The sequence below is a fragment of the Brachyhypopomus gauderio genome, chromosome 2, assembly GCF_052324685.1.
Source record: "Brachyhypopomus gauderio isolate BG-103 chromosome 2, BGAUD_0.2, whole genome shotgun sequence".
NCBI classification, from domain to species: domain Eukaryota; kingdom Metazoa; phylum Chordata; class Actinopteri; order Gymnotiformes; family Hypopomidae; genus Brachyhypopomus; species Brachyhypopomus gauderio.
In genome coordinates, this window is record NC_135212.1 from 26,160,650 (window position 1) to 26,171,712 (window position 11,063).

The 11,063-nt window shown below is 43.4% G+C and overlaps 1 long non-coding RNA gene across 1 annotated transcript; it reads right to left on the minus strand.

Moving 5' to 3' along the window:
* Positions 1-4,662: 4,662 nt before the first annotated feature.
* Positions 4,663-7,930, minus strand: LOC143508820 (uncharacterized). Its single transcript, XR_013129497.1, has 3 exons — positions 7,474-7,930; positions 6,632-6,712; positions 4,663-6,459 (listed from the first exon to the last, which is right to left on the minus strand). It is a non-coding gene; the product is annotated as an uncharacterized LOC143508820 (long non-coding RNA).
* Between the last annotated feature and the right edge of the window lie 3,133 nt (positions 7,931-11,063).

The window sequence follows — 11,063 nt, forward strand, 5'->3', positions numbered from 1 at the left end:
CAATGGCTGGTGTCCAGAGCTGCGTGGCAGTGTGGTGTCTTGGGTGGGGGAGCTCCTCCCTCCTTCACCTGTGGCACCAGATGTGCTCTCCCTCAGCGCTGAATAAAGTGCTGATTTTCTAATAAGATTATTCAAAACAATGGGCCGGGGTGATGCATCGCCTCGGGTCACTTCTGTTGTGCGAAGGCTACGGAGCGGCGCGGGAAACAATGGACTCTCCTGTCGCGCCTCGCCGTGTTCGACTCTTCCGAGACAAAACATTCCCCTTGCACAAACAATAGGGCTCTCATTAGGACCCGTGCGGGTGTGCCAGGCGATTTGGCCACGAGTTCTCTCCGCCCCTCTCGCCCGTGCTCGCCCCCATGATGCATCACGCCCCTCCCCGCCTGGCCCCAGGGCTCCGCTCACGCCGCCCCGTCTGTGCTGGAGCGCCACAGCACCTCTTCTTTGCTTTGTTCCACTGGACTCCCTCCCTCGCCCCCTGTGTGGAGCACACACCTTTATTACTGTCCTCGCCCCGGATCACGCAGCCCGTGCCACTACTGGGCGTTTTTGTGACTGTAGTGTCCAGCTTGCTGCCCAGGGGACAACATGGACAGTGCCCTACTGCCTGAGGGTGCGCCCCCCCACATTCCCCCCAACACTCTCCATCCCCCCACCCACACAACCCCTTCATTCTCTCTGCACTTGTGCCTTTATCTATGTGAGCATCGCTGGCTGGAGTCCTTCAGATAAATCACTCCAGCATTGCTCCACTGAGCCTAGACTGTATTTAAACAGCTCTCTCTCCCTCTCTCTCTCTCTACTTCCCTCTCTCTCTCCCTCTCTCTCTCTCCTCACTCGCTTTATCTCCCTCTCTCTCTCCCTCTCTCTCTCTCTACTTCCCTCTCTCTCCCTCTCTCTCTCTCCTCACTCGCTTTATCTCCCTCTCTCTCTCCCTCTCTCTACCTCTCTACCTCCCCCTCTCTTTCTCTACCTCTCTCTCCCTCTCTCTCTCCCTCTCTCTTCCTCTCTATCTCTCTCTCTCACACCCTCTCTCCCTTTCTCTCTCTCGTTCCCTATGCCTCAATCCCTCCGGAAAGGAGATAGAGACCCATGCATCACACAAGGAAATTGAAAATCCAAGCAAACAATAGCAATAATGATGCTAACAATAACAAAACCATGTTTAACCAAATAACATCCCTTCCTCGGCATGTCTTTGAGAAGAAACAATGGTCCTCCCTTTGCTGGAGGAAAAACTATTCCCAGCGCTGTAAATCAGCCTATATCATCATTAATACAAAAGAGCTGGGAGTATTGCCTTCAGAGGCCCTACCTCTCAACGCCCACTGCTGTTCACTCATGCAGGCAGCACACGGGATTCACTGCTCATTTGCTAAGCTCTGCCAATAGTGGGATGTGATTGGAAGCTGTTTCTGCATGTTCACTGTCAGGAAGCATTCATGCAGTGTCACTGTTTTATGATGCATTCCTGTCAATCTGCATAGATGTGTGTGTGTGTGTGTGTGTGTGTGTGTGTGTGTGTGTGTGTGTGTGTGTGTGTGTGTGTGTGTGGGTGTGTGTGTGTGTGTGTGTGTGTGTGTGTGTGTGTTTGTGTGTGTGGGTCTTGAGCATGTAGGTGAACAGGAATACAGTCAGCACCCATAGGGGAGCACACACATACACACACAAACACACACACACAAACATACACACACACACACACACAAACACAGTGTGTACTCTGAAAGGTTCAACAAGAACAGACAGGGTGCATTAGTTGGAACAACTACTAAGCACAAACCACAGTCAAACCCCTATCATGTTAACGGCGTTCTTACCTGGGCAGGCCCACCTGTTGTCCACTAGTGCACTGGCTCTTCACAGATGTGCAGGTGTGTGTGCAGACAGGCAGGGCGTGTGGGTGCCACCTGATAATTAGAGGCCAGAGGTGACTGTGAGTGGCACACTTCAGTTAACGTCCAGCGGTGCAGAGCTATCTGCAGTTATGTTTGGATTGTTCTGTATGGCAAGAGTGAAAAGGGACATTTATTCTCAACACCTGTTGAAAGATAGTTATACAATTATTGAAAATATTGCATTTTTGTAAAGTGTAAGAGTGTATAGAACATGGCAGTTGCCGTTGGTTGGTGAACTCTGGCCTTCAGCTCAAAACTGTCAGTGTAGCTCGTCTGTAATTAGGCGGCTAAATGGACACTGAGTGTTCAAAGCTGAAGTGGCATAAGTGGCGTAACTAAGGAGACGCACACACACATTACAGATAGCAGGAATGTCAGCTAAGTCACACACTCCACCTGAGACACACACACACACACACACACACACACACACACACACACACTCCACCAGGAGCTGCACACACACACCCACACACACACACACACACACACACACACTCCACCAGGAGCTGCACACACACACACACACACACTCCATCAGGAGCTGCACACACACTCCACCAGGAGATGCACACACACACTCCACCAGGAGATGCACACACACACTCCACCAGGAGCTGCACACACACACTCCACCAGAAGCTGCAGATATACAGCATCATGATGACTCCTTCTATCTATCTCTCTCTCTACCTTTCTCTATCTTCTCACTCTTTTCTCTCTCTTCTCTCCCCTCTCTGCCTCCTCTCTCTCTCTCTCTCTCCCTTTTCTCTCTATCCCCTTTCTCTCTTCTCCCTCTGTGTCTCTATCTCTCTTCTCTCTCTCTTCTCTCTCCTTCTCTTTCTCTCCTCTCTCTCTCTCTCTCTCTCTCTCATTTTCTTGCCCTTTGTTTTTGCTTGCTTTTTTATGACTTCCTGAAATCTCCACCTCCCCTCCCTACACACGCTGGGTGTTAATCAGTTGGTGGAGAATGACATAGGGCAGGAGGGAAAATATTTAAAAGATAAAAAGAGGGCCTGTACCGCCCCCCGGGCGCCCATTAGATGCCCCTCTGGAGGGCCCTAAGACTCCAGGCTGCTGGAGGAATTACAAAGAATAAAAATAGGCTTTGTAGTAACCCAAATACGAAACATTTGCAAATTGCTCTCTAAAACCTCCATCAGTACAGGGGCATAGCAACCATGACATTTACAACCACAATAAAAAAGCCGACCTGATGCTAAAGTGCAAAAAAACAACTACAGCCGGTAAATCTAAAGAGAGCGAGAGAGAGAGAAATGTCTGCAGTGTTCGCACTGAGATGCCTTTATTCACCATAGATTTCAGATTTACATGTAAAATAAACCCTGTTTTTCAATGCTAACTTTGGCTTCTTAGGCTAGCCAGAGGAATGTAACTCAACAGATGTGAGAGTTGCCACGTATTGGGCTCTGGGGTGATTGATTTTGAAGTGCATTGTAAAGAGCAATGAGAACCATAAAGCCGAGTTTGTTTATGGAGTGTCCCCTGGTCCCTGAGATTGTTGTGAGCATGGCAATATCGGCAGGGAGGCATCCGGCTCCAGATCTCATTCCCCTCACCTCTGAAATCATCAGGGCTGCAACGGTGCTCCAGACAGGGATTCGTTTGTATTTAACTTTGTTGTTGTTATTGTTGTTGGGAAGATTGCTAAAGCTTTACTGGACAAGACCACCAATACTAATACATTTTTTTTGGTCACCAGGACAAATCTTGTAGCAAAATGCCATGTGCCATCTCTGTGCACCCTGGTGGTAGAACGTACATATTCCAACACCACTTCCATTCACTCAGACATCCAGAGGTGTGTGTGTCCGTCGGGTCTAATTACTCTAATGGAGGCTGCAGTGATTAAGGCTCGCAGGCTGCAGGTCTTTGTATTTGTCCACAAGTAACTTCCCTCCTAAAGACCAGGCAGCCGGATGTCTGTGCTAGCCGGCACTGCCCATCCCCCCAGCTCGGAGTCCTGGGCGTCCTGCAGCCCCCCCACGCCTGCCTGCCTCCCCAGACCTTGGCCTTATCGGGGGGGTCGCGACAGGTTATCTTCTCCAGTGAGGAGAATGCCAGGAACCAGTTGAGACCCTGCACACACACTGATAATGTGGGTAGTGAGAGGGCAATTAGTGTTAACAATGCCTTGTTTCAGAATCTGACACACACACACACACACACACACACACACACACACACACACACACACACACACACACACATAAAGCTGCTACTTACGCATGCTTTTATTCCTTTTGCGCATATGTAATCAGAGTTATTCAATGCTCTTACAAATCACTCTTAAACTTTCATTAATCTTCAGAATATTAATATAGTTCTATATATATTCAAATAATATATCCATTGTATTTGTCCAGGAGGATACATTACTATTTTATCATAGAAATGAAAAGTTATTGTGAGACTAAAGAACTTCATGAAATTATTATTATTATTATTATTAATAATAATAATAATAATAATAATAATAATAATAATAATAATAATTTGTATCATTATTACAGTTTATGACAACTGCTAACGTGTTTGTCCAATCTGTAGTCACATTTTCAAAACTCTAAACACAGTGAACACAACATCAGTCTTCAGTGGCTATACTATTAGCACAATTCATGTTGTTTTTGCACAAAATGCAGTCATTTTACATGGTTTTATAATGCTTAAATTTTCTATACACACAAGGTTATCCAATAACAAAATTCAGGATTGGTTTTATTTACAATTGCTTGCACACAGCATGTCAAAAATGAAAACCTAAGGTTCAAAACTTAAATATCGTATAAAATGCAAAGTTCTGCCAAAACAAAGGCAGCTGAAAAGCTATTACTGTAATACATATTTTTGCACATCCAGATCATTGTAATAAAATGAAGTACAGTAATGTACCGGGTCAGAGAGGAGCAAATATAACAATTTGTCCTGCAATCTCAAGTGCTGCAATCTCAAGTGCTGGTCCTTCACAAATGCCAGATTGGTACAGTGACCTCCTTCTTTCGTTTTTGAATGAACTCTACCAACAACTGGTTCCAGAAGCAGAAATGGAACAGGTGGGAGGAAACACGAGGACATTTGTGATGGGACAATGTAGCATTTTGTCATTCTCATGTCATCACAAACTGGTTTATAGACCATCCAAGAGTGATGTCCCTTTTCCTCCCGCCCTACTCGCCTTTCCTCAACCCCACTAAGGAACTTTTTTTAGTCTGGAGGTGGAAGGTGTATGATCATCGGCCCAATGACCAAATGTCCCTCCTGGATGGATCCCGGCTGCAGAGACATTTCAGCTGAAGACTGCCAGGGGTGAATAAGGCATACCATGCTTTTCTATCCCAGGTACATGGCAAGGGCCAACATCAGATGTGATGAGGATGAAAACATGTGGCCAACTGCCAAAACTGTTACTGACTCCTTTTTTGTTTAATCTACATTCCATATAGTACCTAACAGTAAATATCACTCATTGTGTAGACAGTATGTTGCCAAAAATTTACACATTTGAAAAAAAAGTCCAAATGAAGCGGATTACAGTAAAAATTAACTGACTAAGAAAACAACAGATGTTACTGTAAAATGTCTGTTGTTTGCTGGGAGAGAGTGAAATATTACATGTAATACTGTTTCTATATTGCCATCAAATGTTAGTTTTTTTACAGTGGTTGTGCAGTAATTGACTATGTTCATCTCAAATAGAGAGCACTAAATGTGCTAGTGTTTGAAAGAATGATTAGATACTGAACCAGGTTTGCTGTGTTTCAACAAAATTGGTGTATAAAGAGAAAACTGTGTTTGTGTTGTGAAATGCAGAGTTAGTATTTAGTTAAGAAAATGCGCTTTTGAACACGATATTAACTATTTGGCTATTTGTGTGAGCTGTGTTTAGAGTTTTGAAAATGTATCACAAGTATTGGGAAATGCATGTTAGCAGTCATCAAAAACTGTAATAATAATAATAATAAATAATCTTTACATTTGCACTACTGTAATACTGGGTTAACAGTTCAGTTAAATTAATCATGTCTGGATTCACCTAGGCTCACAAATATAAGGATAGATCAAAGCAGTTTGCTTTTTGACATGTGTTGTGATTAGTGTTAGTTACTAAGCTAAACAATGTAGGCTACAATATAAATTAATGCACAATAAGTATTGTCATTTGACCCATATTATATCAGTACACCAGATGGCATGTGTACAACAAGTTCAAATTGAACATTGAGCTAATGTAAAGAGCTAGTGTTGGGGTGTGTTGGCTCACAGCAGCCCTTAGCTGGTGAAGATCTCCACTCTCCTCTGTGCTGCGGTGGACAGAGGGATCTTCTCCCAGCTGCTACTAATGGCTCTGCTCTTTAGACTGTCCAGCGTGCCGCTCCAGACGCCAGGACGTTAGGCCTCAGTAATGGCCGCAGAGTGTCCCTGCAGCCTCAGGTGGATGAAGAACTCCAGTGTTCACGCCAGAGCCTTTTACTGTTTTCAATCCCACAATGCTCAGCTCTTGTGCACTTAAAGCTTATGGGCTTTGCTTTAATGACTGTAAAAAAAAGAACAAAACAGCTGAACAAGAAAGACATATAATATAAAGAAAGACTTATATAATATATAGAAAGACATATATATATATATATATATATATATATATATATATATATATATATATATATATATATATATATATATAATATAAACAGGACAGTGCTACTCACTTGTTTGTGATGTAAATCTCATTTCTTAGTCATTCATCTCCAACTCCTCTGTGTTACCAAGCGTGCATATCCCAGATCTGACTGAAATGCAAAAGGATTTTGTTTTTCTCCTGGGCTCGTAAATGTACCCAGCTCTGTCCGTGCAGCGGTATCTCATTATTACCATTTCTTCCTTTAGTCCCAGTCATTAAACGTCTCAAGACTTTTCATTTTTAGGACTAATATTCAGAAATATACTTCTTTGATCAAGTAAGGATAAAAATCAAACAGTGTGCCTCTGCACCATCTTTCTCTACAATTTCCAAAACCGGTAAAAAACCAAAAAGTACATTAGAAGCAGAGGTAAGAGCAGAGGACTGTCAAAGTCAAACCGAAGTCCGCCATAAGCAGAGAACAAACACATATCAAATCATTCTGGTCCTTGATCCCAAAACAGCTGCTAATGATTGAGGTAGATGAATGAGTTCTGACATGTGGGGATAATCCCACTGAGAGTCCCTTATGGTTGGCCATTGACTTTATCAGCCAGACTCACTGTAACTCACTGCTGAAATGTAACATCAGGTCATATCTTCTAAGCTCTTTTCTTGTCTGCGATTCTGTGATTGTTGCCTTTCAAATGGGGGGTGGTGGTGGTGGTGGTGGTGGGGAGGGGGGCAGTCAGGTGGAAAGAACTGAATTTAACTAATCTAATTATCGTGCCTTAATTAGTGTCAGGGGTAAAACCTCGGCGGGACACCTGCAGACTTAATTTATATCCTGACACGTGAGGAACAAGTGTTAATGTGCTGTATTTATGATAATACCCCAAAAGTGTGCCGAAGGAACCAGAGGAAACTCACCTCATCACCACTACTATACATAACAATGGGGGAGCTGCAGGTAATTACAGACCACTGGAGCAGTGCTGGGATCTGGAATCCCAGAGATAGCACACAAAAGACGCTCTGCCCAAGAAACAAGAATCCAGTCTCTAATGATGGTTGAGGTAGGTTATTAGATCGTGTGTTCCAGTTGTAATCACTCCATATACAATCTACATGAGGGACTGTTGCCATGAGATGACTTAGACACAGAACTTGGGCTTGGTGCAATAAGGATTCATTAAGGAATCAGCCAGACATACTAAACTACATGAATATTCTCTGTCCACAAATGCACCTTTGCACATACAGATGAGCAGACGGTGTTGCTAAAACTAGGGCATTGGGTCTGGCTATAGACTGCTGAAGGAGAGCATTCAAATAATCTCCATCATCAAAGAACATGGTGCCTTGCTTCTGTTTTCAGTAATGTTACGTTCAGTCAGCAGTTAAGACATTCGGGGAAAGCGAAGAAATTGGTCTTGAAGTTTCTCAGCAAGTGAGTCTGAATTGATTTTTTATTAAAAGTATTTTTTTTACTTTTACAGAGCAGACAGGAATGTGAAGGAATAACGTGGAGGAAGGCAGTTCATTTTACCAGCAATTAGAGTCACATTACAGTAATTGATGTCATGGATAGCGGGCTGCCGTGGAACAGAAGTCGTGCTTCCGGGGTGGTGGCACAGACGGGCACTGCTGGCTGAAGCACTGTGGGCATGTAGAGAAACGTGGCACTCGTCTCTCTCGCTCATCTCTTGCTCCTCCCCTTCCCAGAAAGGACAGAATAATTTCTCAAACTGCTCACCCTCCTCTCCTCTTCCTTGATGTCAGACTTGTCAAAATGTGTATGGCAAAGGTCCTTAAGCCACAGCTTAAAATCGCAAATAGCTGTATTCTGTGGGAAAGGGCAACACTGTATGCTCCTGTTACGGAAAGGTGACAAGTGCGTGACTAATGTGTGTGTGTGTGTGTGTGTGTGTGTGTGTGTGTGTGTGTACGTGCATGATGTCTGCGTATAGTATGGAAGCAGCGAGAGTGTGTAGGTTGAGATGACATAAGCCGTTGTGTCCAGATAAGAGAATGTGTTGAGCAGAGTGTTGATAAAGTGTGAAACTCTCCAACTGATCACCGTTCGAGCGAGCTGCTAGTGGGCGGTGAAACTGCGGTGCATCGCACCCATACGTTCCCTGCATTTTCAGTATTGCTGCCTAGAAATCACATGATGTGTACACAGCAGCGTCCACGTGCTCGTTCGCGCTGGCCCAAGAGAATGCAGGCTCCTCCCTCCTCTCCCTCTTTCCGTGGAAAAAAAAAACCTCCCCTCATGTGTTCCCATTGCAAAGGTGATCCATATCGTTGTCATGGTTGTTATCATTGCTATTGTTGCTGCATGAGATTCCCCCCAAGCACCCCACCACCCACCCCAGACCAGCGACTCCTCTCTTTGTGGGCAGGAAAATGGATGTCCAGGGCCTGGAGATAATCCATCACGTTCTGAAAGCAGAGGTCATCCAGGGGAAAGTCGCAGGTAAGACTCGTCCTGTCTCCTTCGTGGAGAGGCTTGGCGGCCCGTGTGCAGATCGAGGCAGTGTAACCGGAGGTTCTGTGAGCAAGTTCAGTGGAGGCTGAGGGTGGGCAAAGGCTTCCACTAAAGTTCCAGACTAAAGTATGTGGGGCTCTGACATTGCCACAAGGCTGTCCTTTGTCTTTCTGATAGGACTGGTTTGAAATGCTGCTTTTGTTCCATTGTTGCAAAGATATCACAATGAGAGGTTTTTTTTAAGTGAAGTTAAAGTGATACAGAGACCTAACAGCCTTGGGTGCAGTTTAGAGTCCTTTAGAGTTCATAACTAACAATGTATCATAACTGTATATTACTGCAGAAAACAAGAGTCAGTCTGCTAATGAAAGATATTTACATACTTACATATTTATTCAAAACAGTACAGCTGTGTAGTATAACAGTATAGCCAACAAGAGCATAGATAAGGTGAAACTTTTAAAATCACAAAATAACAGAAAATCACACATACAATATACAGATCATGCTCACAAAAAAATCAAGTGTTGCATAAGACATTGCACTTCTGACATGGGGCACCAGGGCTAAAGTTTTATGCTCTGAATGGTTTGACCAGGGATGTCAAAATCTCAAATATCTGCCCTAGTTTCCTCCAGCATATCAGGTGTTGTTGTCAGATGGAGAACGCTCTCTTTGTACGACTCTTGCAGGTCTGGGTGCAGAGCAATGCTGGATTGAGTAATCAGGGTTTTGGCAGGCAGTCAAGGGCTGACAGGGTAGAACAGTTTAGAGAATCCTGTGTGCTGGTGTTCCCCTGCGTCCTGCCAGCTTATCTGCGAGGCACATTTGGCAGGCCTTGAACCATGCGAGTGAGTCCATCGACAGAGGAACAATCCCCCACCACACTCTAAACACGAATTTCACCCCCTGCCAAGCACAGACAGGAAGAGCCCTAGCCTGGAAAGCCAACAGTCAAAAAAGGGGAGGGGTTGACTCGGCCGAGATTCAACAAAGACAAAGAAAATGTTTAAATTATTTAAAAATTGTATTTATTTAGGGGGAGGGGTTGCAGTTCAAATCTGTCTGAGGATTGATGACATCCTCAGTCAGATATATTGAAATATATCAAATACATATATATCAAAACTAGACAGATGGGAGGGAAAACCACACAACACAGAGTTTCAGGTCATATATATGGGGAGTTATTTACAGGCACACGTCCCTGCACACACACGTGAGCATGCACACGTGGGCATGCACACGCGGGTACACACATACACACACGTACCGTTCAAGAAGGTGTTTTCAGAGTAATCCCACCTCATTAATTATTGACACTAAATTTTCATTTGAATGGCAGATAGAGTGAAAGTGACTGGGACTTTAAATCATTTATACAAGCCATTCAGAGAGAATCATGTTGTCACTGATTAATCAGAGGTGTGAAAAGTTCTATGTGAACTAAAGTAGGACTCATTTAAAAATTAAATAATAATAATAATAACATGCATAAAAGTTAATAGGTAGTCTACCCTTCATCAGATGTAATTTTCTTTCACTTGGCTAATTAAAATAATATAATATTTTAATAAAATAAAATAAAATAAATATTTTAATTTATGTTAACTTAATGGGTTTAACTGTAAGTGAAACTGGTATATATAGTTATATTTATATATTTATTTATATATAAATATATATATATGTAATTTATATATATATTTACTACTATGATGCAGTGTGAAAATTGGGTTAGCGCTGTAGTCTAGCACATCTGAAATGATAATGATGTGGTTTAACGTTTGGGTGTGAGATTTACTTCAATAGTATTTACATCTGGGGGCTTCTAATTAGAATCTCAGTCCTGTTTACATATCGTGAATATTCATTTTATTAAATAAACTGCACCTAATCTTGAAATAAAAGTTATACCTTCCATTGCAACCCTTTGCAGCTAATGAATGCGTAAAGTTAGCCAATGACATGGCACTGTGAGTCCTCCTGGGGGATGCCTTGTTGTGCGGCTGTTTTCAGGCCACTCTGT